This window comes from Lutra lutra, chromosome 4 (assembly GCF_902655055.1).
Source record: "Lutra lutra chromosome 4, mLutLut1.2, whole genome shotgun sequence".
Taxonomy (NCBI): Eukaryota; Metazoa; Chordata; class Mammalia; order Carnivora; family Mustelidae; genus Lutra; species Lutra lutra.
In genome coordinates, this window is record NC_062281.1 from 14,095,057 (window position 1) to 14,122,429 (window position 27,373).

The window sequence follows — 27,373 nt, forward strand, 5'->3', positions numbered from 1 at the left end:
ACGAAACTAGGAGCTGGTTCTTTGAAAGAATTAATAAGATTGATAAACCCCTGGCCAGACTTATCAAAAGAAAAGAGAAAGGACCCAAATAAATAAAATCATGAATGAAAGAGGAGAGATCACAACGAACACCAAAGAAATACAGACAATTATAAGAACATACTATGAGCAACTCTACGCCAACAAATTTGACAATCTGGAAGAAATGGATGCATTCCTAGAGACATATAAACTACCACAACTGAACCAGGAAGAAATAGAAAACCTGAACAGACCCATAACCAGTAAGGAGATTGAAACAGTCATCAAAAATCTCCAAACAAACAAAAGCCCAGGGCCAGACGGCTTCCCGGGGAATTCTACCAACATTTAAAGAAGAACTAATTCCTATTCTCCTGAAACTGTTCCAAAACTAGCAATAGAAGGAAAACTTCCAAACTCATTTTATGAGGCCAGCATCACCTTGATCCCAAAACCAGACAAGGATCCCAACAAAAAGAGAACTACAGACAATATCCTTGATGAACACAGATGCAAAAATTCTCGCCAAAATACTAGCCAATAGGATTCAACAGTACATTAAAAGGATTATTCACCACGACCAAGTGGGATTTATTCCAGGGCTGCAAGGTTGGTTCAACATCCGCAATCAATCAATGTGATACAACACATTAATAAAAGAAAGAACAAGACCCATATGATACTCTCCATAGATGCTGAAAAAGCATTTGACAAAGTACAGCATCCCTTCCTGATCAAAACTCTTCAAAGTGTAGGGATAGACGGCACATACCTCAATATTATCAAAGCCATCTATGAAACACCCACCGCAAATAATCAGTCTTAATGGAGAAAAACTGAAAGGTTTCCGCTAAGGTCAGGAACACGGCAGGGTATGACCATTATCACCACTGCTATTCAACATAGTACTAGAAGTCCTAGCCTCAGCAATCAGACAACAAAAGGAAATTAAAGGCATCCAAATCGGCAAAGAAGAGTCCAACTATCACTCTTCGCAGATGATATGATACTATATGTGGAAAAACCAAAAAACTCCACTCCAAAACTGCTAGTAGAACTTGTACAGGAATTCAGTAAAGTGTCAGGATATAAAATCAATGCACAGAAATCAGTTGCATTTCTCATACACCAACAACAAGACAGAAGAAAGAGAAATTTAAGGAGTCCATCCCATATTACAATTGCACCCAAAACTATAATATACCTAGGGAATAACCTAACCAAAGAGGCCTAAGAATCTATACTCAGAAAACATATAATTACTCATGAAAGAAATTGAGGAAGACACAAGAGAAATGGAAAAATGGTTCCATGCTCCTGGATTGGAAGATAAATATTGTGAAAATGTCTATGCTACCTAAAGCAATCTACACATTTATGCAATTCCTATCAAAGTTACCATCCATTTTTTTTCAAAGCAATGGAACAAATAATCTAAATTTATATGGAACCAGAAAAAGACTCGAATAGCCAAAGCAATATTGAAAAAGAAAGCCAAAGTTGGTGCATCACAATTCCGGACTTCAGCTCTATTACAAAGCTGTCATCATCAAGACAGCATGGTATGGCACAAAACCGACACATAGATCAATGGAACAGCATAGAGAGCCCAGAAAATGGACCCTCAACTCTATGGTCAACTCATCTTCGACCAAAGCAGGAGAAGAAGAATGTCCAATGGAACAAAGCCAGCCTCTCAATAAATGGTGTTGGGAAAATTGGACCAGCGGACATGCAGAAAAATGAAATTGGATCATTTCCTTACACCACACACGAAAAATTATGACTCAAAATGGTATGAAGGATCTCAATGTGAGAAAGGAATCCATCAAAATCCTGAGGAGAACACAGGCAGCAACCTCTTCGACCTCAGCCGCAGCACATCTTCCTAGGAACATCACCAAAGGCAAGGGAAGCAAGGGCAAAAATGAACTTTTGGGATTTTATCAAGATCAAAAGCTTTTGCACAGCAAAGGAAACAGTGAACAAAACCAAAAGACAACTGACAGAATGGGTAGAAGATGTTTGCAACTGACATATCAGATAAAGGGCTAGTGTCCAAAATCTATAAAGAACTTAGCAAACTCAACACCCAAAGAACAAATAATCAATCAAGAAATGGGCAGAGGACATGAACAGACATTTCTGCAAAGAAGACATCCAGATGGCCAACAGACACATGAAAAAGTGCTCCATATCACTCGGCATCAGGAAATACAAATCAAAACCACCATGAGATATCACCTCACACCAGTCAGAATGGCTAAAATGAACAAGTCAGGAAATGACAGATGCTGGCGAGGATGCGGAGAAAGGGGAACCCTCTACACTGTTGGTGGGAATGCAAGCTGGTGCAACCACTCTGGACAACAGCATGGAGGTTCCTCAAAATGTTGAAAATAGAACTACCCTATGACCCTGCAATTGCACTGCTGGGTATTTACCCTAAAGATACAAACGTAGTGATCCGAAGGGGCACGTGCACCCGAATGTTTATAGCAGCAATGTTTACAATAGCCAAACTATGGAAAGAACCTAGATGTCCATCTACAGACGAATGGATAAAGAAGATGTGGTATATATACACAATGGAATACTATGCAGCCATCAAAAGAAATGAAATCTTGCCATTTGCGACGACGTGGATGGAACTAGAGGGTATCATGCTTAGTGAATAAGTCAATCGGAGAAAGACAACTATCATATGATCTCCCTGATATGAGGGAGAGGAGATGCAACATGGGGGGTTGAGGGGGTAGGAGAAGAGTAAATGAAACAAGATGGGATTGGGAGGGAGCAAACCATAAGTGACTCTTAATCTCACAAAACAAACTGAGGGTTGATGGGGGGAGGGGGTTGGGAGAGGGGGTGGGGTTATGGATATTGGGGAGGGTATGTGCTATGGTGAGTGTTGTGAAGTGTGTAAACCTGGCGATTCGCAGACCTGTACCCCTGGGGATAAAAATATATGTTTATAAAGCTGTAAAAAAAAAAAAGAAAGAAAGAAGAAAGAAAGGATGAATACCTAAGTTTTGTAGCAACATGGACGGGACTGGAAGAGATTATGCTGAGTGAAATAAGTCAAGCAGAGAGAGTCAATTATCATATGGTTTCACTTATTTGTGGAGCATAACAAATAGCATGGAGGACAAGGGGAGATGGAGAGGAGAAGGGAGTTGGGGAAATTGGAAGGGGAGGTGAACCATGAGAGACTATGGACTCTGAAAAACGATCTGAGAATTTTGAAGGGGTGGGGGGTGGGAGGTTGGGGGCACCAGGTGGTGGGTATTGTAGAGGGCACAGATTGCATGGGCACTGGGTGTGGTGCAAAAATAATGAACACTGTTATGCTGAAAAATAAAAAATTAAAAAAAAAAAAGAAAAAAAAAAAAAAGAATGTAAACGGGAATTCAACCCATGTCTCCTAAATCCTGGGTCAGCATTTTTATTTCCAAAGGACAATCATGATCAACGTCCAATTACCATCCCCAGTTTATGTCAGAACCATTCAGTTCAGACTTCTTCCAAGTTTTTTTTTTTTTAAAGATTTTATTTATTTATTTGACAGACAGAGATCACAAGTAGGCAGAGAGGCAGGCAGAGAGAGAGAGAAGAGGAAGCAGGCTCCCCGCTGCCCAGAGAGCCCAATGTGGGGCTCGATCCCAGGACCCTGGGATCATGACCTGAGTTGAAGGCAGAGGCTTTAACCCACTGAGCCACCCAGGCGCCCCCAGACTTCTTCCAAGTTTTAAATAGATTACAGGATCCATTTTAGATTTCCCTCTTAACTCCCCAATCACTTTTGCCCCTCATCAAGTGGAGTTGAATGTGATTCACATGGAATGTGCTGTGTTTTTCTCACACCAATTCACACTGCTTACTGAGGAATGACCCGTTATGCAATTTGGACTGACGTTGTTCAATGTTCATGAACTGCATTGCTCTTAGAGAATACAACCTATATAGAAAGACATCACCCAAGTCCTCAAGTACACTGTGTTCTCAAAGACATCAAAAGCCAGACACACCTGCAACTCTAGACATCTGCCAACTCATGTCTGCCTTTAAAGCTATAACAAATGAAGCCAACCAAACCCCCCAAACCAAAAATCAAAACAGTGACTAACCATGCACAGAAGAACCTGAAGTTCCCCAGATGTACCCTATCAAGAAACTGAGCACACAAATATGAGGAACTTCCTATAAATAGATGCTAGCTCTTTATCATTGCCTGTCTCTGATACACAGATTTTAAACATAATAGTATTATGTATGTCTCTGTTTCCTATCTTCTCAAGTAGACTGTGAAGATTGAGACAGGTGTTTCAGTAATTCCTGTACTACACCACTGCTCAGGTTGTGTTGAGGAAACAACACCTATTAAGCCCATATTCAGTGCCAGATGCTGTACCAAATAGATCATATTGATTATCTCCTTCATTCTTTGAAATAATCCTTAGGTGGTAGACATTAGCATCATTCCCATTGACAGGCAGAGGAGCAGGATGGAGAAGGGTAAAATAATTTGCTCAAGGTCCCATGTTCAGTAAATGATATAGCAACAATTCATATTAGGATCTGTTTCCTATTATACCTCTTTGCCTTTCACCTACTTAGTGGCTGAAAAATAGTAAGTGCTTATGGGCACAACCTGAGTTGTCATATTACCATGCCTGAAATTATGCTTGTATAAGATGCAGCATCATGGGTAGAAACAGACTCCATGATATACTTCTATAAGGGCTAATTCTTAAATGCCAGATCTTGGATCTCAATCGTAATAGTCTTATACCTTCCACCCACACAGACAGAGACAAAAGGCATGAATTATCATTGTAAATTATAACTTTTATATGGGCTTCAAATAAATTAATTTGTTTAACCCTTTAAGTTAGGCATCACTGTTAACCTTTATTACACTTATTTTATAACTTAGTAAAATGAGGCATGGAAACGTTGTCAAAGCAGAACTGAGATTCAACTTAGGCAGCTCTTGTTCCCTGTGCCTATGGTTCTCAAACTTGATTGTACCTAGAATAACCTGGAAATTTTTTGTACTCTGCGAAGCCTACTCCCCAGAGATTCAGATTCCACTGACAGGTGGTGAAGTCCTGGCATTAATATCTTTTTAAGATGCCCATGTGATTTTACTGCACAGATAGGGCCAGGAGGCCTGAGCTAGACTACACCACCTCTAAATCTCACTGCACAGAAGCTTTGCTCTCTAAGCAAGCTGGAACTGAGAGCATACATATTAATACACCCACCCTTCTCATGGACTTCTGTAAACTAGGCTGTCTGAAATTTTACTATGAACCAAATTTATAAGACAATTGGTTAAAAATAATGGAACATACCACTTGAAATGAGAACTCTGTGTGGTTTAGGTGCCATACACCATGTTAGGAACTTTTTATGGCTTATTTCAGTCAATCACAGAACAGACCAACAAGGTAGGTATTATCACTATGAGTCAGGTATGTCCAATAGATTTCATCTTGCTTCCTTATAATCTGGTTGGCTGCTGGAGTTTGAGGTCTTACAAGCTTATTTTCAATCTTTTTTTTGTCTAAAAGTAATTCTAATGTGTAGTTCATATTAAAAATAAATACCCTCTATTGTAGAAAAGCAAATCCATACTTCTTCTCCCTCCTTAATACCCCTCCTTGTCCCACTTCCCTCAGCTGCAAGAGCACAAGGAATATTTGTTAATTCCTTTGCGTGAAATATCACGTGCTTAAGGACTGCTTGTATAAGAACTGAATCTTTCCAATTTGGGTGGCCTCTGTGCTTCTAATCTCTTTGGAATAAATATTAATAAGGATTAAAGACCTATTTTTAGCTGTATCCCAGGGTCACCCAGTCTTCAAGTCCAAGTGGTAAGATTTATGACACCAGAGATTTATTTTTCTTTGTATGTTATTTAATTTCCTTTGATTCTTTACTCTGGAGGTGTAAGATTACCTCTCTGCCATCTTTCTTTGTAACTTCCTGATCTTCATAAAAGGCAGTGACAGATTGGAATTTCAACCCCAAAGGAGAAAGAACCTGTACAAGAAGCTCTAAAGTTTCCTTAAAATAAAACGTTTTATACTGTTGCATATTTTAGATGATTTGTATTGGATATTTCCATCTTAATCCATTCAATTTATCAGATATTTAGTTGAATAGATGACGTTGAAAATAACAAGACAGATTATAAAAACACACATATCTGACTTTTCCTGTAGGTGGAAGAAATTGACACTGGCCAATTCTAGGTATACTAATTTGTTGTTTTAATTATACCGAATTATATGGAGTGTGGTTCCATAACATTCTAGATGAGAAATGGATGTGTTTTCTGTCCTTTCCTCCACACTGAGGGGTCATTAAGATAACAATCTAATAGCCTGGGTGTGTGGGTGTCAGAGAAACTTCATTATATTAATAACTAGTGTCAGTGGCCATTTATCATACTAATATCTGCTGTGGCTATAAGAGGAGTGAATGATAATTTGTATCATCAAACCACAGGTGCTGTTTTAAAAAGTCATGTGACACAGGGAGTAGACAGAGGTGTGAGTTCAGCTTCTAGAAGCTGCACATAGGTGCTAGTATGTTCAAACTGCAAGGAACTCAGATGACTTGGACCAACTTCTCTCAGCTTACAGATGAGGAAACTGACATATACCAAGTTTAAATGACTTGTTCAGGCTCACATGAGATTATCACGTGGTAGAAGAGTCACCCCTGACTCATAACTCAGTGGGTTCTTCCTGCTCACCATTTTGCATTGAGCTGAAATGCTTCCCTGACTCCTCCACCACATCGGCTTCTTACAATGATCTCGCACCTCAAGTAACAGCAAAGATTCAAGCAAGCATGAGATCCTGAGCTATTCCTTATTGCTTTTTTTTTTACACCTGAAAGGAGGCTTCGCTAATGTTTTATTCTTCCTTCTTTAATAAGGAAAGCCACAGACAAGGATGTCTCTAGTGATTTGCCATTGTTTTATAATTCTCTCATATAGGAGCTTTCCTTTTTGTTTATGACAAATGACTGTGTAATGATATGCTAGTATTGTGTCACTTTAATGTTCTCAACTGTCAGCCATCCGACATTATCCAATTTTCTTTTCTTAATTTTAAATAAATTTGAGAACTATCTTAAAGTGTTTCAAGCTATGTTAGTATGTTTAGTTCTGGCTCATTGTGGAAAATTCATTCTAGTTTGTAGGTCTCCATGCTTTACTAAAAGAATAGTAGATTTATCTCCTCAGCTACAAAGGATTTTAACCACTAAGTGTATAATAGCTGTCATATACAACATCAAGGCATGGGGAAGGCATCTTTGGAATGTGTTGATTATACCATTTTATAAGCCTATGGCTTCTATAGTCTGACTTGTTCTTATTTCCATTGATGTCTTGATTTTTTGATAAACATCCTACAACAGAAGTCAAATTATCTGTAGGTGAAATAAATTTGTCTTTTGGGAATTATCCAGTAGCCAGTGAAATGGGGAAAGTTGTACTTTGATAGCATAAAATATCATGGATACTTTTAATACTGATTCTAAATACAATGCTGGATGTGTGGTAAGCAAATGAATAGTTGTCCATTGACAAAACAGCACATCATAATGCTGATTTTCCTCCAACATAATTTTAGTGCTAAACATATTATACTCTGTGATATCACTATTATATCTGTAATATCCCTCTAAATAGAACCAACCTTCCTTGATATCAGATGTTGGGAAGGATACCCTTCTTTGTGTTAATGTTCCCATCTATGGTGAAGAAATTCCAACACGCTGATATTGCTGACCTCTGTCTCCCAATCTGTCATTTCTCCTTGGAGCAGAAGTGCTTGATATGACTTGTGAGCTTGCTAGGAAAGCCCAGGCACATAAAACCTGGTTCCTTCATTACCCTCCTCTCCTGCCAAGAACTGGCCTGCTCACAGAGCACACGCATTTTCCACTGTTCTTGGACATGCAGGGAAACTTACACAATGGTTCTGGCTGAAGCCTGGGATATTATAGCACTGCCCATGCCTTGTGGGTACCTCTGTCTCTTCTGGGCTTTAGATGAGGAAGCCCACATGGCTGATACAGCCCATTTCCCAAAGTGATGCTTTCTATATAAAGGTAATATTTTCATCTTACTTTCTTCCAGAAATAGGAAGACATGGGACACCTGGGTGGCTCAGTTGGTTAAGCGGCTGCTTTCGGCTCAGGTCATGATCTCAGGGTCCTGGGATCGAGTCCCACATCGGGCTCCTTGCTCAGCAGGGAGCCTGCTTCTCCCTCTGCCTCTGCCTGCCACTCTATCTGCCTGTGCTCACTCTAGCTCTCTCTCTCTCTGACAAATAAATAAATAAAATCTTTAAAAAAAAAAAAAGAAAGAAATAGGAAGACATTATGGATGTACTTAGGCAAAGGCTTCAAACAGCTGAAGTTCAAAACCCTACTCTGTCACCTGTCCAACTAGAGTTGTAAGGATTTAATGAGTTAATATACAGAAAGTATTCTGAACAGTGCCTACACAAGGTAAATGCACTGTGAAAGTGTTTGGTATTAATGACTCTTTTTCATTTCATTGTTTCATTGATTCAGAGCACAGACCTGGAGAAAGGAGTCATGTGCTGGCTTCCCACTCACACCTGCTTAACAGATTTGGGAGTTTTAGAGTAACTTGTAAACTCGGTGATTAGGCTCATCTTACCCCTAAATAGATCTCATCCCCAGAATTATCATTCCTATTTTAGAATTAATAATGTCATTCTGAAATCCTTAATGAGTGCAGACCCTCCAGACGGCTTCAGACCCTTCCAAATCTGACCTCAGCTTATGTTTTCTACCTTGTCTTTCTAACACTCTGTGCTTTGGCCCTGGTCTTACTCAGATTAAACTGCTCACAGTCCCTGAGTCACAGCACGTGTCTTCACCCCATCCTGGTTCTGCTTTCACTTCTCTGAGTGATTTCTCTTCCTTCTCTGCTTGTTAAATCAGAGCCCGACTTCTATGGCCCAGCTCACATCCCTACTCCTTTGTCAAACCTCTTCTTCTTTCTCTTCCAACATGAATGCCTCTCTCCTCTGTGTCGTGAAAACAAAAGAACGTAACATTGTTTTTGTAACTTTTGCTCACCCACATTCTGTGACAATTACTTGAACTGTGAGTTCCTAAGGTTGGACTACTGTATATTCATCCTAACCCAGCCCCTAACTCAGTGATGCCCCTAAATGATTACCAAAATACTAATCCATCAAGAGGTCCTACCAATGCCTTTTCCAAAATACTAATCAAACACATATACCTTTCTACCTCAACCTGACCACCATTACATCTTACCAGGTCTACTTCTGTAGCCTCCTAAATTATCTGCCTGCTTCTGTGCTGGCCCCAATTCAGGTTATTCTCCAAATAGCCATCAGAACAACGGAAAATCAAATTATGTTAACTTTCTGCTTAATTAATGAACACCCTTAGAAGTGATACTGAAACCTTGACCTTTTGTACCTTCTTTCTCACTTCATCTTGAATACCCCTTCCTCTCTCCTTACTCACTGTATTCTGGGCACACTCATCCCCTCTAACAAAGTATCCTTTTCTTGACCTCAGCCTCTTGTACATTCTATTTCCTCTGCCTGGAATGGTCGAGCCTTATTATGATTTTTAAATTGTTGGCGTTAAGTTTAAGATTAGAATTCTCCTCCTAAGGAAGAAGGTCCTGACCCTCGATCTACACTGAGGATCCCCTTCCATCATTTAATTCCCTGTATCATGTAATCCAATACCCAATTATTTGTTTCACTGTGTTCATAATGATTGGTAATAACTTTTAACATATGTTCTCTGACGGTTTGTTGTCTGTGCTCTCTGCTAGACTGGAAGGTCTGTGATGGCAGGAATGAAGTCCGCCTTGTTATAATTCCCTTCTCAAGGCCAGTCACAGAGCAAGAAAGAAAAGATAGTGAATGCATTCATGAGTGGCTTTGAAGGCCTTACGGACTCTTGGCCTAGGAATGGGAACCAGAGTACACCTGGTCAAAACTCTTCATTTTATAAGTGAGAAAATCAAGATCCAGGACTTGGTAATGAGCTCTCCTGAAGCACCCCAGCCAGTGCCTGCCTGGCATCTCCTGGTGTTCAGGATATCCTTCGTTATCAACTATTCATGCTCTAGGCTTTTGGAAACTATGCAATAACTATAGATCGTCAATGAAATAATATGACAGGAAAACCAAATGCTTCATGCATTTCAACCTTTCACTGAGAAATGAAAGCAAAGCCCAAGAAAATGCCATCTGACTAATTTCCAACCAAGGCAAATCTTCTCTCTTAGTCACCCCTAACAAAAATGTCAATGTTCTACAAGCATAGTGAAAGTTGCCAAGGTCCGTGACTGCTTTCCAGATCTACTCTGCCCTACAAGGGGATCTGAGGTGCACTGCGGAGCAGGGTGGCTTAGTGTTTCCTGGGCAAGCAGAGAATAACTATCACTTTGAACAGACACCCCCTTTCTTTTCCTAGGGAAGGTTTCTGCCATCCTCTATGGCTGTCATGTTAGTGTATTCACATTCCTGTTTTTTTCCCCTCACTGGGTCTTAGCTTTCTTCTTTCTATATTATAGTAGTTGATATTGGGGTCCTTCAGCCACAGTATTCTATAATTTTGCTTTATGGAGTTAGTTCTCAATCTTTAGTTTTTCTTAGATCTACCACATGCAGGAAACCAGATGATCACTTTAGCTCCTATTAGCATACCATTAACATCTTCTACTGTCCTGAGGAAATGTGAGGTGCCAGTGAATCCTGAAGCTAATGCCTCTTGTTTTATGCTCCCTGAGACTTCATTGTCTTTGCTAGAACAGGATATTCAGAGGGAGAAAAGGACATTCTCAAAGTTGATGATGGGGCTTGTGACAGATAATGCAGGGTAGTCTGACTAGCTGATCACAAAGAGCTTTTCTAGTACTGCCAACATTGCCTACCAAATGCCAAGTAACTGGGGCACTTGTTATTTAAGCTACAAGTATGTACTAAGCAACTCTTAGGTGATATGCATTGTGCTAGGCACTGAGGAATCAGAAATAATTAGAAAATGATCCCTGCCTTCTAGAAATACAGTATCATAGTGAGGTAGGCAGATGAGCTATTACCATGTGGCCAAGATAGGCACATGAACAAAGCAGCTTTTTCTTGGCTTGCTCACAGGAAAGGGTGTCACTAACTCCATTTGAGGCCATTGCAATGGGTTTCTCAGAGCAGGATATTTAAACTAGCTCATGTAGGGTAAGAAAGAGTCTGCTTGGTAGGTAGAGATGGAATCCACATCACATGGAGAAGCAGAAGTGCACAAAAATACTGCGTTTGGGCTTGGGATCTTTTATTTTTTTATTATTTTCTAAAGATTTTATTTATTTATTTGAGAGAGAGGGAGAGGGAGAGCACAAGAGTCGGGTGAGAGGCAGAGGGAGAAGCAGACTTTCCACTGAGCAGGGAGCCCGATGTGGGACTCGATCCTGGAACTCCGGGATCATGACCTCAGCCAAAGGCATATGCTTAACTGACTGAGCCACCCAGGTACCCTGGCTTGAAATCTTTTAGAAATGGTGAGGAAAGTGAGATCATTTTGTGGTGACATCAGTAAAGGGAAAAGATGAAGAGGAGAGTGGAGATGAGGCCAGAGCAGCAGGTTGCAGTTGGATTGAGACGGGTCTTATACTCCATGTTAACAGGCTTGGACTGCATTCTACACGAGAAAGTGGAGATTTGGATTAATGTGGGGTGTGTGCATGCATGTATGTGTGCACACACAACATAATCAGATTAGGTTTTTTAGGAAGATAATGGCATCAAAGGAAAGATGGAGAATGTGAGTTAGAGAGCCATGGAGAATACAACCTCTGAGGAACGGTGAACATTCTGGTAGCTACATTACTGAAGAGTAAATGGGGAAGCAAGCTTTGGAAAAAATGTTTTGGAGCCAATCAGTGAGTGCAAGGTCATGTTTTCATACTAAGGAGTTTGTGTCAAAAGAGACAGCTAGGGAATGCTACTCATAGCTTTTTTTCCTGTGGCTTATATGACAGTTATTAATGGAGCACATACTGGGAGCCCTGCATGGCACTGAGTTGTGTGGATTGAAATAATCTATGCTGAAGACAGGACTTTTCTACAGGAGGCAAAGCTCCCCACCTCCTCTATAAGCTTATGGCTAAAGTCATATCATGCACCAAAGAGTGCATGGTTGACATTCTCTGACGATACAGTTTGACAAACTTCTGGCATCTCAGAGCCTCCATTAGCCACTCCTGCAGGAAAACTAACCTCACGTCTGGCTCCATCACTGTTAGAGAGAAGCTCAATTGCATTCTTAAGCAGCAGGATAAATACAACTGTGCTCCTGAATATAACAGGGACAAGAGGACCAGTGTGAGATCCGGACCTTTGGAGGAAAAACTGAATAACTTAAAAATGAATAAACAGAATTCTTCTATCTTCTTCCGTTTGGCAACGCATCTAAAGGCCTTGACTCAGCATTAGTAGGTCTAAATGCTCATGCTTGCCCATCCCTCTTGACGATGATTGATTGCATTGTTGGTTGTTCTTGCTACATGAATGTGGGATCTTTGGAGCGCCTAATTCCTCGCAAGTTCCATTTGAGGGTGGAAGAACTAGAACAAGCTATAACCAGTAAATGGCCCAGTGACTCAGGAGCTTAAGCATTTAACTAATTAGTAAAGAAAAATGTGGCAAAGATTTGCAGTTAATAAGAATGAAAGAAGAATCACTGCGGCCTGAATTATGCAAGCATCTATTTCCTTCTGGGACCATATCAGAACTTCGGGAGAAGAAACGCTACCTTTTACCTTTGAGGAATTTTCAGAGCATTATTTTTTTTTTCCCATTGGTGAATGATAAAGGGAACAATTTCAACACCTCAGAAAAATGCCTCATCATTTCCTCTTGTGAAATCTGGGTGCTTTTGAATGAACTCATGTTAGGAATGTGGATCCCTATCCATGAGGGTCATTTTTAAGCCAAAGCTGCTACCAAGTTTGAGTGCTGGTTAGAAAGAGGAGAACACTTGCCTTCCCTGAGCATCTGTGGCCTGTATTTATCCTTTGGAGGCAGGGAAATGTAATAATTGAGAGCACAGCCTTTGTCAAATGTGTTCCAATCCCAGAACCTCTTTCTAGTTATAGGACTGTCCTCTCTGAACCTCATTTTTTTTTTTCATCCTTAAAATGGGTCTAATTATATCTACTTCCCAGGGAGTTCGAAGAATTAAATAACAATATATGAAAAATATTTAACAGGGGCACCTGGGTGGCTCAGTGGGTTAAGCCCCTGCCTTCGGCTCAGGTCATGATCCCAGGTCCTGGGTTCGAGCCCCGCATCGGACTTTCTGCTCAGCAGGGAGCCTGCTTCCTCCTCTCTCACTGCCTGCCTCTCTGCTTACTTGTGATTTCTCTCTGTCAAATAAATAAATAAAATCTTTAAAAAAAAAAAGAAAAATATTTAACATAGTGTCAAGCACACAGTATTTGTTCAGTGTCACAGCTGTGATTATTAACAAAAATAAAAGAGATAGAAGATGCACACTGATATTGTTAACATTTATAGTGTAATCGACTCAGTTTGTAAATGGGATTTCTCCAAGTAAAGGGAAAATTTTGATTTCTACCTTTATCTGAGAAAAATGCTAGGTTAAAAAAGTTACTTTTATGAATGATACTTTCTAATGTTGAAGAAAGTTAGCATTTTAATACTTTACTTTTAGACTTTTTATTTAGCTTTGTTTATTTTCAATGCCTTATTTCAGAAAAGAATTTCCAAGTATCATTTCAACCTTTAAGAAAAATAAGAATAAACTGAATTATGATTAACTTTTTTCACCTGTAATTTGTTCTTACCTATAATCTTAGCAACATTTTAAAAGGTTGCATAATTTCCCAGTGACAAATAGGCATTGCTCAACACGTATTTACTGAATTTAATTGAAATGAGCAGAAGGAAAAAAATTCAATACATGTTTTTCTTTGAGAACCTTTTCTGTTTTGTCAACATTTCTTAAACTTGACGATCATATGGATTTAAACTCAGAAATAATGAGATTCCTTTTATTACTTAATGCTCATGTTAATCCACTTTAAAATTAATTTTGGGGTTGTCTGTGTAGCTCAGTTTGTTAAGCAGCCTATTCTTGGTTTTGGCTCAGGTCATGATGTCAGGGTCCTGAGATCAAGTCTTGCCTCAGGCTCTGTGCTCTGACAGGAGTCTGCTCAAGATTCTCTCTCTCCTTCTGCCCCTCCACACTATGCTCTTTCTCTCTCTTAAATAAATAAATAAATAAATAAAATTGTTAATTTTGACACTTGAATTATTTTGAATAGGTACTAAGTTCATATAATTCAAAATTGGAAAGATATATACAGTGTCCATGGAAACTTCTCTCTTATTCCTGTTCTTCAGCCACTCACATCTTCTACCCAGAGGCAACCTATGTTACCAGTTACTGGTTTCAATCCACTGTTGAAGTTTCTAAAAGAGCACCACATCAAGTTTAGCATGTAGAGCAATGACCACTCTTTGCCTTTGAGACTAGAGATATGTGGGTTCTATCATGAATTCTTCTCTTCGGTAGCTTCAGGTCTTTGAGCAAGGGGCTTACCATCTCCAGATCCAGTCTCTAACTCTATAAATGAATAAATTCTTTGCAGGGAGGTTTATGACATTGAAAGGATAGGATATATGCAACCACTGGCACACAGTGGGCCCTCCGCAAATACCAAATTCTTTCATCTTCTGTGTATTTGGTCTTCGGATCTAAAGCTTCTTTGATTTTTATGTGCCTTAGTGACTTGAATATATATTTAAAACTTTTAGACTGGTCATTTGAAAGATGAGGGAAACACTGAAGCATTTCTTCATCCTCTGACTTCTAGGGTTGCTGTATGAATGTTTGTGCATTTATTCATTTGAGATCCATGGCCTTCTGTGTATTCCTCATTGCTATGGGTTTCCTTTCTCCTCTGCCTGCGTCCTTATTCTTACTCACACAAATCCATGCCATTGGCTTTAGAAAATCCTACACTTGCCAAATGGAGTGGGAATTGGATTTCCTTTTGTTCAAGCCCACCTTTCTCCTGCAAATATAAGGGACTCTACAGTGTGGTGGTTATGTGTGTTAGTTTTGGAGACACACAGACCTTGGAGTCTGGACTTCATTACTTTCTAGCTAACTAACCTTAGGCATCTAAATTACTGTAGCTAAACCTCAGTTTTCTCATCTGGAAAATTAAGCTAGAAACACCTCCACCCCTGGGATATTTGAGGGTGAAAGGAAAAATGTAATAAAAGCATCTGATATGTAGCAAGTGACCAATAAGTTGTGGCTTTTGTAATTATTATTCTGAGACATAGGAGAGGCCTAGACACTTCCCAATTGTTCTGCTTTGTCTGGCCAGAAAAATGGGGGCTTATGGATATGCAAATAAGGTAGTGTTTTATAATAGTGGTTAATCATACATGGTATTTTCATTTGCTATTTGTATTTTGTTTCACATGATGGTCTTCAATGCATCACTCAATAAGTGTTGACTGTTTTCATTCATGAGGATAGGGCTGGATCTAAGTATAGTGGACCTGCCCCTATGTTGAAGAAGAGTACATCAAGTCTACCTGTAAACTCAGCTTCTTCGTTGTACCATGATTTCTTACATTTTTCTTTCTTCCTTTCTCCCTCTCCTCTCGTCTCCTCTCCTCTCCTCTCCTTTCTTTCTTTCTTTCTTTCTTTCTTTCTTTCTTTCTTTCTTTCTTTCTTTCTTTCTTTCTTTCTTTCCTTCTTTCTCCTCCTTCCTTCTTTCTTTTCTTTTCTTTCCCCCTTCCTTCCTCCCTTCCAGCCTTCCTCCTTCCTTCCCTTTCCTTTTCTCACTCTTTCCCTTTGTTCCTTTCACAATGTTATGTCTATTGTAGAGAACAAATAATGGATGGGTTCTGCTTTCAAAGAAGGTACAATGTTGGGGGTGGGGAGGAAGAATAGTTAATAGATGTTATCCACACACACACCAGGCCTGGTACTAGACACATTCTCTACAGTTTCTCATTTAGTCTTCACAGCAGCCCTGGAGGTATTAGTTGCCCAGAAAGGGTAATCAAGTTGTCCAAAATCAAACGAGAAAATCTGGGATTTGAAAATAAGATTGTCTGATTCCATATGTAATTGGTAGATGTGGGGGTAGTGTGTGTGTGTGTGTGTGTAAAATACCAAATATCCCAACTTCGCTGCAGACACTAGATTCACCTCTTAAGCAGATTTAGGCAGTGATAGTGTCTCTTGTTCTCATTTCTTGCAGTTGCAGAAAGTGAAAAAGTTTGGGCATCCATAAGTCTTCACTGTTCTTCCTTTTGCTCTGAGGTTAGATAATAATCGTCATATCTTTCCCATGGGGCTTCTAGGCTTGTCATCTGCTCACTCCTGATGTATGCTTGCCTCATCACCACTAGGATGGCTCAGCAAATGTTTATTTAATGGGTGAATTAATAAATAAATGAGAGTGAAGGAAAGTGGCTGACATCAGGTCATTTATATCTTGGCCTTTGTCTTGTCCTTCTGGATTTGTGATATTGCCTTCTAGCAGACATTCAAAACCTCTCTTTTGTTTGTCTGCTCCTCCAAGTTACCCCTTCTTACACATGCACAAAGATGGGGAAGAAGACTAATCTGGGCATTCAGTTTCAGGATACTAATTAAGAGGTTTTAAAGAAGGGAACCCTAGGGATTGGATTAGAATCTTTCTGGGTAGTTGTGGATATGACTCTTAAAAATGGAAAAGTCCAAAATCTGAAAAATAGAGGAGTTGGGTTTTGGTCCACTTTAATTTAATTATATTAACTTAATTTTCTTTTACTTTGTCCAGGAACAAAAGGAATTTTCCATGTAGTCTTGTCTGTTTTATTGGAGTTTCACATTGAGGGTTGGGACTAACAATCCAGCTAGTAATATTTATTACTTCCCTTGTTCTCAGAGATATAATGGGAAGGAATGGTCATGGACAATGGTGAGACTCAGATATTTACAAGTTACAGGCCAAATATAATCTTTTGATCCTGGTATCCCAGTCTCACCCATACCCTCAGTGGAGTTTCTCAATATTCTATTTGATTATTTGGAAGCCATGAGGCAACCATATTCTCGATGCTTACGTCTTCATCTCATTTCTGCTGAGATAGTGTTAGGATTTAACCTGTGGGATTCTGGGAACAAGAAGTTAAATCATTAATCCCATTGGCTGGATGATTTGGATCTCAAACTGATTTATTAGTAAGTATCACTTGTTTTGACCACTTTCTTGAGGGGGAGCTCCTCAGACTTTTCCCCTTCTCCATTGTAACTTCCCCTTTAACAGATATTAAACTTTGAGGAAACATACTAATTGAGAAATCAATTAGCTCTCTTAGTGGTCTCACAATGTGATTCCTGGGAATTGTTGATTCAATAGATTAATCTTGGTCAGGTGTATACTTAACACTTAACACATTTATTCCCTAAACTCCTTTGGGTTTAAGATCCCATTGGCAAAAATACACTAAGATATAAGCATAGTGAGTTTGCAGAGAATGCTGTGGATCTGCTCTCTTTGGGGTACATGGAAAAGTCCTTAATTGCAGTCCTGATCTACCATTTACATAGTAAATTCTCTATAATCATTTGCCTTGCTCAGGTTGGTGATTTTAGTCTCTCATCTCTGAATGACTAAACATGTCTAATTCCCACTTTAATCATATTACCTGGATGAGCAAAAGTAGCTCTAGACTGATTTATGCATTTTTAGCTGCCAAGGAAAAAAACCCAATCAACGTGATGCTTAACCTATTTTGAGGGCAGCTACAGGCCATAGGCATTGGTATTCTTGCAGATTATGAGATATTTTATGTTCTGATAAGGGATAAAAATTCCTGTCTCAAAGGGCTCCCCATCATACTGAGATCTTGCAACAATAACATTACTGATTCAGACATTAATCTTAAGTATCTAGGGAGCCCTAAAGCATTGTAACCTACTAGCAAGGACCATGGTAATTGCCACGTAAATCCCCTCCATAATCTGGCTCTTATTATGACCAGCCAGCCAAGGTTTGCCCTTAAATCATCCTGGTTGAACAGAGCCTTATAGAAACACTATCACCTACACATACCTCCACTTCTTTTCATTAATCTCTTATCCTCTTTACAAATGTGGTTCTTCAACCACTCGCTTCCTCTAGATTAGTAATGCCCTATTAAGTAAACAAACATGAAATTTCAAAGGGGAACAGGAGCAATAATCATTACCAACTGCCATGTTAAGCATTGTGAAAATGCTCACGATTCACAGAAAAAAATTCATGCTGCTCTTTGAAGGCACTCAGGCCTTTAGAAATGGATAAATGTATAACTTCCAGGCCAGGCTCCATTCTGTTTCAACAGCAAGTCCTGAACCTTGAGAAAGGTGCTGAGAAATGAACTTTTGTTTTTCTCCATAATCCATCTGGAGCATTTGGTAAAAATATCAACTTTGAAGTGAGCCTAAACTGGCCAACCCTACTGCTCACCAGTGTTGGTGAGTTATTAATTTGTCTAGTCATTCAGTCCACAAATACTTTGTTTTGTATACTTGCTAGGCACCACCTATACAAAAATCCAACTAACCAACCAACCAACCAAACAAACAAACAAATAAAAACCACCACCACCACCACCACCAACAACAACAAAAAACCCAGAAAGACAATGAGAAACTCGGGGAAAAAATTAACTAGATTTGGAAGGTCAAGGAGGGCTTCTTAGAGGAAACAATATCTAAGATAAGACATGGAAGATGAAGAGGATTAGTACCAGTTTTCTCATCTATGAAATGGTCATGATATACCCACCTTGACCCACCTTGATATAGTTATAGTGTTAAATGAGATGATAGTCTTTAAATGCACAATGGCAATGGACTCAGAACATGGCATCTGATAAATCTTACCAGTGTTTTTATCTGATTATAACAGTTAGATTTTTCATAGTATACAATTTGGAAATGACACAGAAATAATAAAAAGGAAGAAAATAAAAGCCACTCATATCCACATTTTAAAAATGTTTATCTTTTCTTAATATATTAACATATTCCCTTTCAAACATTTTTGTTTCTTTGTATACTCACATTTTGGGGGTTATCCTTTTAATGTATTTTGGATTCTTATTATTTTAAAGTTAGTTGTGTATCATAATTATTTTCCCACATCATCAAACAGTCATTGTAAATATTATTTTCAGTGGCTATGTTTTACAACAAATGGATTTATTATAATTTGGTTAATAATTCACCTATTTCTATTCATTTAGGCTGTTTTCAATTTGTAGCCATTATAAATTGAATTTTAGACTATTATAAATCATGCTTAAATGAACATCTTTGTGCACAAATCTTTGTGCCTATTTTTGATTATTTCCTTAGGCTAGCTTCCCAGAAGTAGAATGGCTGGGTCATAGGCTATGAATATTTTTAAGGCTCTGTAGTAATATTGCCAAATTGTCTTCCAAAGGGGTTATAACAATTTACATTCTGACAGGGAGTGAATGAGCTAGCCTATCTCAACATATGCTTGCCAACTAAAGTGAAGTTACCATTACCGTTCTTATTACCATGTGCCATTAGGTCCTCAGGGGCATAATAGGCTTTCAAAATTCAACTAGATTTTTTTCTTGCCTTTAAATTTAAAAGCAGTACCTGTATTTTATAACTACTGGGAAAACAGAGAAAAATAATCAAACAAACAAACAAAAGAAAACCAAAGTATGAGAAATTCCACTAATCAGAGATAACCACTCTCAAAGCAATATTTTTAAATTGTATTTCCAGTGTAGGTGTGTTTTCATAATTGTTCCTCTGCATGTCATTACCATTCTTTTTAAAATGCCATTTTAAACAATTGACTATACAACCATCTTTTTAAAAAGATTTTATTTATTTTTTTGACAGAGAGAGGCAACAGAAGCAGGGGGAGTGGGAGAGGGAGAAGCAGGCTTCCCACTGAGCAGGGAGCCCAATTCGGGGCTCGATTCCAGGACCCTGGGATCATGAGTGAGCTGAAGTCAGCTGCTTAATGACTGAGCCATCCAGGAGCCCCTACAACCATTTTTCTTATAGATCTTTCTGTTTCTCCTCCTTCCTTTCTTCCTTCTTTCCTTTCTTCCTTCCTTCCTTCCTTCCTTTCTTCCTTCCTTCCTTCCTTCTTTCCTTCCTTCCCTCCCTCCCTCCCTCCTTTCTTTCTTTCTCTCTTCTTTCCCAGCTCTGGGGATGTTAGGAATGAAACATCTTTATCAAATTCTATAGACTAGGGTTTTTCAACCTAGGCACACTTTGGACCAGATAATTCTTTGCTGTTGGAGGGCTGTCCCGTGCATTATAGATTGTTTAGCAAATCGCTGGCTTCTACCCACCAAATGCCAGTAGTACCATCTTACCACACCCAAACCTGGGGCAACCAGAGATATCTCTTGACATTTCCAAATGTTGCCTGGATGGCAAACCTACCCCAGACTGATGCCCTTGGATGATACCCACAGTCCTGTGCTTCTGGAACAGCTGTGATTAGCTTGGACTTAAAGGACTCCAGTGAGGGCACCTTGAAAACCAGCTGAGATGGCATATTCAAATTTTGGGCAGTTCTACCCGCAAAATGCCTCCTTACATGAATCTGAGTCTTCTTAAACTTTCTAGTCACTATCTTAGTTTTTCATATATATATATATATATATTCAAAAATCTTTTATCTTTTGTACAACTCTTTCCAATACTAGAAGGCTACCAACATCTCTAAAGAACCCCGCTCTTTTTCCCCATCACAAAGACATCCTTTCAATCCCCTTCCAATATTGTCTGCATCTCCTGAATGTGTCTCTCTTCTGGTCTTTTACTGTTTTTTGTTTGTTTGTTTGGTTTGGTTTGGTTTGGTGTGGCATTGAATATGAGCTAAGCAGAACAGAACACAGCAAAGCAGGTGTTTCTTGCCTCTATCTCATTCCACAGACTATGACCCTTATGAAATTACCTTTATTCAACCATTTTTTAGTCCACCAACATGGAAATTTCATATTATAAAACCCAACATATTTCCATGTATTCAAACATCAAATTTACCTTTTTGGAGACTTTATCACATCAATGACTCATATTTCATTTACTGTTCTCTAGAGACTCTAAAGTTGTTCACAAATCCCCCAGCTTGGTTTGTTCGATTAAGTCAAGAGTCAACTGTCCCATTACTAATGACCATGTGCTCGGCAGAAACTAGATAGAAAAGTATAGAAATATAGAGTGATGGACTAGGAAGGTATCAAAGAAATGATGTGATATCACATCCTTCTTTCATACATGGGAGGTACTAAGGCTCAGCGATAAAACGCTTGTCCAAGTTTCATAGCTACTTACTCCTAGTAAGAGTTCATCTGGAAGCCTGATTCCCAGACTGCTTACCTAAGGACACCACGAGAAACAATGGAATGGGTTAAGAAAAAATATATATGTGTGTGTAAGTACTCCATTAATAGAGCAAGGAAAGAAAGACTAGCAGGCACAACCTACAAGAGTGAGGTCTGCAAAGACAGAGAATTGATGAGAAGTTCAGGAAATTAGCTGATACGTTTTGATGACAATAAACTATAAAGTAAAGGCAATAAACAATATTTGACTGGGCAAATCTGAATGGGAAAAGGAATCAGGTCCATTGAATCCTGCTCCTGTTTGGATCCTTCCTTTCAATACAGCCTCTTTAAATTAATCTCAGTCACCGATCGCAGGAGTCTCGGACAGACAGCAGTTACTGCTGCTCTGAATCTCTGAACAAATTAATCTTAGTCACCTGAGCCCCCTGAATTTCCCTCTCTCTTCTACTTCTTTCCTTGTCTTCCTCTAGCTGGTCAAGGCCCTATACCACTAGAAAGAGAAAACAATTTCTAAAGCGAGTATTTGATAACTTTAACCAAAAAGTCACCGCCACCATCAACTTTAAAATCAATAATAACAGTTTAAAACAATCCTCACTATTTTGTTTCTAATGGGCTTCGGTTTCCCAAGCATCTATCAAGTTCAATAAATGGACAATATAAATAAACAATGTGGGTATTTCGCAAGACACTTGCACACTTATCTCCCCTCCCCGGAGCCTTTTCCCTGTCAACTCATAAACTTTGTATGAGCTGTGTGACTCAGCATACCTGTGACAATAACTATATGGCCCTTTATAGATATCAACAGGATGTTTGATTTAGGTTAGCCGTGAATAAATACTGATATCACTAATCCTAAACATCACAAGTAAGATAAAAATAAATATTCTGACCTTGCGGTGAGTGAGTAATTGGACATGAATTACATTTGTCTTTTTGATAATGATGCAAAGCAGAATGGCAAAGTGAGGGGACATCCTGTATTTATGTGCTTCCACGACAATGGGTAATTAAGTGGAGTTGAATAGTTTAAGGTCAAACTGTAGTTCTGCCCCTTGATTTGCTGCTTTCAGGAGAACAGCTGAGACCAAAGGGGTAAACAGCGATGCCCTCCAATGGCCAGGATGTTTAGGAACATAGGTTTTAGATCAGGGAGAAAAACTGCTCTTGGATTCCTGCTCTGTCTAGTCTACTGGTTTGTCTGGGCTCAGATGAGATGAAATATGAACATGTCATACAGTAGGAGACACACATGGTAGGAATTAATAGCATTGTTTCCCTATGGGTCAGTGAAATTTCTGATTCAATTTCTTTAGGTAAATGATTCCTAACCCCTTAAAAGTGGTCATGCGCCTTTTTGAAAATATGATGAAGACTATGGGCCTTCTTCCTAGTGGAAAAACACACATAAGTACACCACTCATGCACATCCATGCACATGTAATTTCACATACACACATACACACATCCCATACATATCACATACCCCACATATACCACACATGCACATGCGATTGCACATACACACCATACATAGCACACACCCCACATACACCATGCATGCACATTCATGCACATACAATCACACACATGCCCCCACATACACACATCACACACCCCAAATATACCATATGTGCACATACATGTGCGTGAAATCACATATATACCATCCAACGCATACACACATTACACACACCAAATATGCATATGCACTTATACACACTCTTATATAACATTCCAGAAGGTTCTTAGAACTTCAGCAAGCTTAACCCTCCCAGGAGTCCCTGAAAACTAGAAAAAGAACTCGATCCAAGGTGTTTTGGGGGCAAAAAGCTTTAGATCCAATATCCTTTATCAAAAGTGTCAGTATTTCTTAGTCTCTTCCCATTTAAAAAACAAAGCAGAATAAAGTCTGCTAGATTGCCCAAAGTCAGGGCTGGCTCACAGGCTTGGGACCTGTGCAGCCATACCAGGAGGGTGTTGGCACTTATTAGGACCCACATCTGGCCTTATGCTTTCCTGCCCCTGACTTGATGTTTTGAAGAGCAGGTCCACGTTTTCATTCTGCCCGGGGTCTCACATTTAGGGAGTTTGTCCTGCCCAGGGTTACCGTTACTCATCCTGCGGGTTGTTGAGCAGAGATTCAATCTCTCCCCACCTCCACCTCCCTGACCCAGCTTTCTCCAGCATATCCATTCCTCTTACCCTCTATTTCCCTCTGTCACACTCATCCTCCTTTCACAGAGGAATTGTACACATTTGTTGTTTGATTCTCTAATCAGCTCCATGAGAGTAGGGCTTTGATTTCTGCTATGCATCATGCCTAGTACAGTGCCTGGTACATGGCCAGTCCTTCATAGATATGTGTTAAATGAATGAATGAATTCAAGCCAGGAACCCTGAGAGCAAAGCATACTTAACACTTAGCCAGTTAACACAATGAGTGCCATCCTATCATCCCTAATTACAGCACCGCCCTATGCACTGAGAAAATTCAGAATTCTCTGAGGGTCAGCAGATACACATGACTCTCTTGAAAGAAGGACCTGTGCATTTGACTGGAAGAAAAATAGGAGGGACTTTTCATGAAAGTAAACTTAAATTTGTTGCCATTCTAGATTATTAGAACAGTTGAGAGAGAAAAAAAACAAAACTAACATTTCTTAAATACCTACTCTGTGCTAGGAGATAAGTACTTTCAAGTATTTTATTTCATTATACCTCAGCACACTTGTGTATGCTTTATTTAATTATACCTCAGCACACTTGTGTATGCTTTATTATCTCCATCTGATGGAAAAGGCTCAGAGGTGATCCCTCCTTCACCCCAGCTTCCTTAGCCAACAAGGGATAACATAAAAATAAGGATCATGGGTACAGCATATCGACTTTTATAACTTAGGGAGCTCACATATTCCTGGAAATAAAACAAAGCATTAGTTTGGGAGATAGTATTCCTCCTTATATTTTGCTGGGTTTTGTTTTCTTTGGTAAGAGTTAAGGAAAGGGGGTCAGGAGGCAATATGGTGTCAGTTGTTCATTTCCTCCTGCATTCATTTACTTAAGATTTATGGTGCCAGGCTCTGTGCTGGCTGCTTGTGGGGGATACAAAGGTGAATCAGACACTGTCCTGTTCTCAAGAAGGTCACTGCTTCCTGTTGGCAACAAAATATTCAGTCATTCCATAAACATCCCCTTAGCACCTACACTGTGTCCAGCACAGGGATAACTGACAAATGGAACATCACCCTTTTCCTCATGGAGCTCCCAGGCTGGGAGGGAGGCCCTTGGCTTCTAACTAATGTAATAATCAAAATGCAGAAGCTATTATAAGTGGTGTGAGAAGAACAAAGGTATGTTTTGGTCCCAGCTGTATTCCCAGTGCCTAGTGCAGTTCTGACACATACTAGGTGCTCAATAAATATTTGTTAGGAGACTGAAGTGCTCCAGTGCCATCATAGGTAAAGAACTATGGGCCTGGTGTGGCGGGATATAGTATTTGAGAGAGAGGTGATATCACACAGGTGATATTTGAGCTTTTCTTTTTTTTTTTTTTAAGATTTTTTTATTTATTTATTTGACAGAGAGAGAGATCACAAGTAGGCAGAGAGGCAGGCAGAGAGAGGGAAGCAGACTCCCTGCTGAGCAGAGAGCCCGATGTGGGCCTCGATCCCAGGACCCTGAGATCATGACCTGAGCCGAAGGCAGAGGCTTTAACCAACTGAGCCACCCAGGCGCCCTTGAGCTTTTCTTAATTAAGAATGTTTTCAAGGAAAGGACATTTAGGAAGAAAAAAATAAATAAAAGATCCTGGTGAGTCAAAGACTAGCTATGCTAAAATGTGCATGGGAATAGTTGAGTTTGGCAGGGGTCTGGGTTCCCAGAACAGCTGGGGAAATCAAGAAGCCAAGGACAGTGGGGCAAGGGCATATTGTGAAGGCCTTTATGCCTGGCTGGAATGGAAAGACACTCTCAGACTTATAGTGCAATTGTTTTGACCAGAAGTAAGTCAGTGGCAGTGTGGATAAAAGAGAATGGAGCAACAGAGTTATAAGAATGTGGAATCATATTTACTACTCAAACTAGCCATTATTATCAAGATATTATTATCCTAACTCCAGGAGAAAAGTGTTATTATCCCTGCTTCACAGATGAAGAAATAGAGACTTATAGAGGTTAAATGGCTTTTCCTTGGTCATAATCAGTTTCATACAAAATTCTAGGCTAATGTACCTGACCCTAGCCACTATATGGGAAAAAATACAGAAGATATTTGGGTAGAAGAAGCTTATTAGGTAGACCCAGGATTGCAAGTATAACACCCAGTGAGCTTGATCCAGTCAATACACTGGAAACTTCTTGGGCTGGCATGTTGTTGAAAGATTTTGAATTTGCATGCCTTCACCACAGACCTCACTACTCTATATTGCCCTCAATGCCTCTTCACATATTCATGTGAACTGTCTGCCTCAAGGAAGGCAACTAGCCAAGAGTGGCTAAATGGGGGAATCTTAAAAAGGCAGAGCTCATTACAACCCATTTTGAGACAATAAGAAAATATCAGTAAAGATAAAGTTTGGAATTGAGATAGAGAATGAAAAAAGCACAAAAAGAGTTAATTTGGAATTGACATTTGGGACCTTTAGTGGGGAAACAGGAAACCAGGGGATTTGTATTCAGTCCAGATGTGAGATGGCCAGGAAGAGGGAAGGAACATTCAGAAAGATAATAGGTTCCATTCTCTGCCCTCCCCTCTGCCTGGAGCAGAAGAGGGGGGTAGATTTAAAGGGTGCAGGAAAGGAGGAAGAGGGAGGCCCCTGATCTCAGCATTTCCTTCTGGTAGTAGAGTCATCTGTGTGAATAAAGGATGAGAAGGGCTAGTGACCCGAGTACCATGTTTGTACAGTTCTTCACTTAATATTCTGGCTTTTAGAAAATTAACTATGATTTACAAAGTGGTAATATTCAGTGTTGGAATTGTTGTGGAGAAATGAACAATTTTACACAGTTCTGGGAGTAAGTTTTTGAAGCCTTTTAAGATAAAAGAAAAATTGGCAATATTTTAAAAGAGTATTTAAAAAATTCCACTCCCAGAAATCTGTCCTATGGAAACAACCTGAAAGCCAGACAAAAATCCAATGTACACATGGATGTTTATCAAGGTGTATAAAACCAGCAGAAAACTGTAAAACATCTAAATATCTACTGTCATGCAAATTTTGTTTATTCATAAATGATTAATGTACACAGGTTAGTGCATCTTCAGTAGGATGTTTCAATAACATGAGAAAGTTGTTATAATACATCAAGTGAAAACAGCAGGATGCACAGTTGTATCCATGATGTGGTATACATATAAAATGTCCAAATTTTATATGTCACGTGTTGGAAAACTATGTCCCATGGGCCAAATCTATTCTGCTCCCTGTTTTTGTAAATAACCAAAACCCAGACACACTCATTCTGCATGTATTGTCTAGAGCTGCTTCTGTGCTATGATGGCAGAATTGAGTTGTTGTGATAAGGACCATCACTCCTCAATGCCTCAATATCTATCTTCTGGTTCTTAGAGAGTTTGCTGACTCTTGCTGGATGCTGAAATGTTAATAGTGATTTTTATAATTACAGCATTGTGTTTTTGAAGAAGCTCTGTTATATTTATCTTTTAATTTCGTTAATAGACATGTATTATTTTTATAACATGTAAAAAAAAAGAGTAGTTAAAAATATCTGGCAACCAAAAAGAACAGAACATTCTATATGATCTTCCTCAGTTCCGAATTCAGCTATGCAAAGTGAGGCAGTTTTGCTTACATTGCTCTGAGTATTAGGAAGTCCCACAGCGAATCCCCAGGGGGGATGACCTGTTCCACATT

The 27,373-nt window shown here is 39.3% G+C and overlaps 1 long non-coding RNA gene across 1 annotated transcript in view; it reads right to left on the minus strand.

Annotated features, from left to right (window-relative positions):
- LOC125098126 (uncharacterized) overlaps positions 1-27,373 on the minus strand; it is a 280,918-nt gene that overhangs the window by 45,748 nt on the left and 207,797 nt on the right. The window contains exon 4 of the long non-coding RNA XR_007126726.1: positions 18,215-18,295. This is a non-coding gene — a long non-coding RNA (uncharacterized LOC125098126). The remainder of the gene's footprint in view (positions 1-18,214; positions 18,296-27,373) is intronic.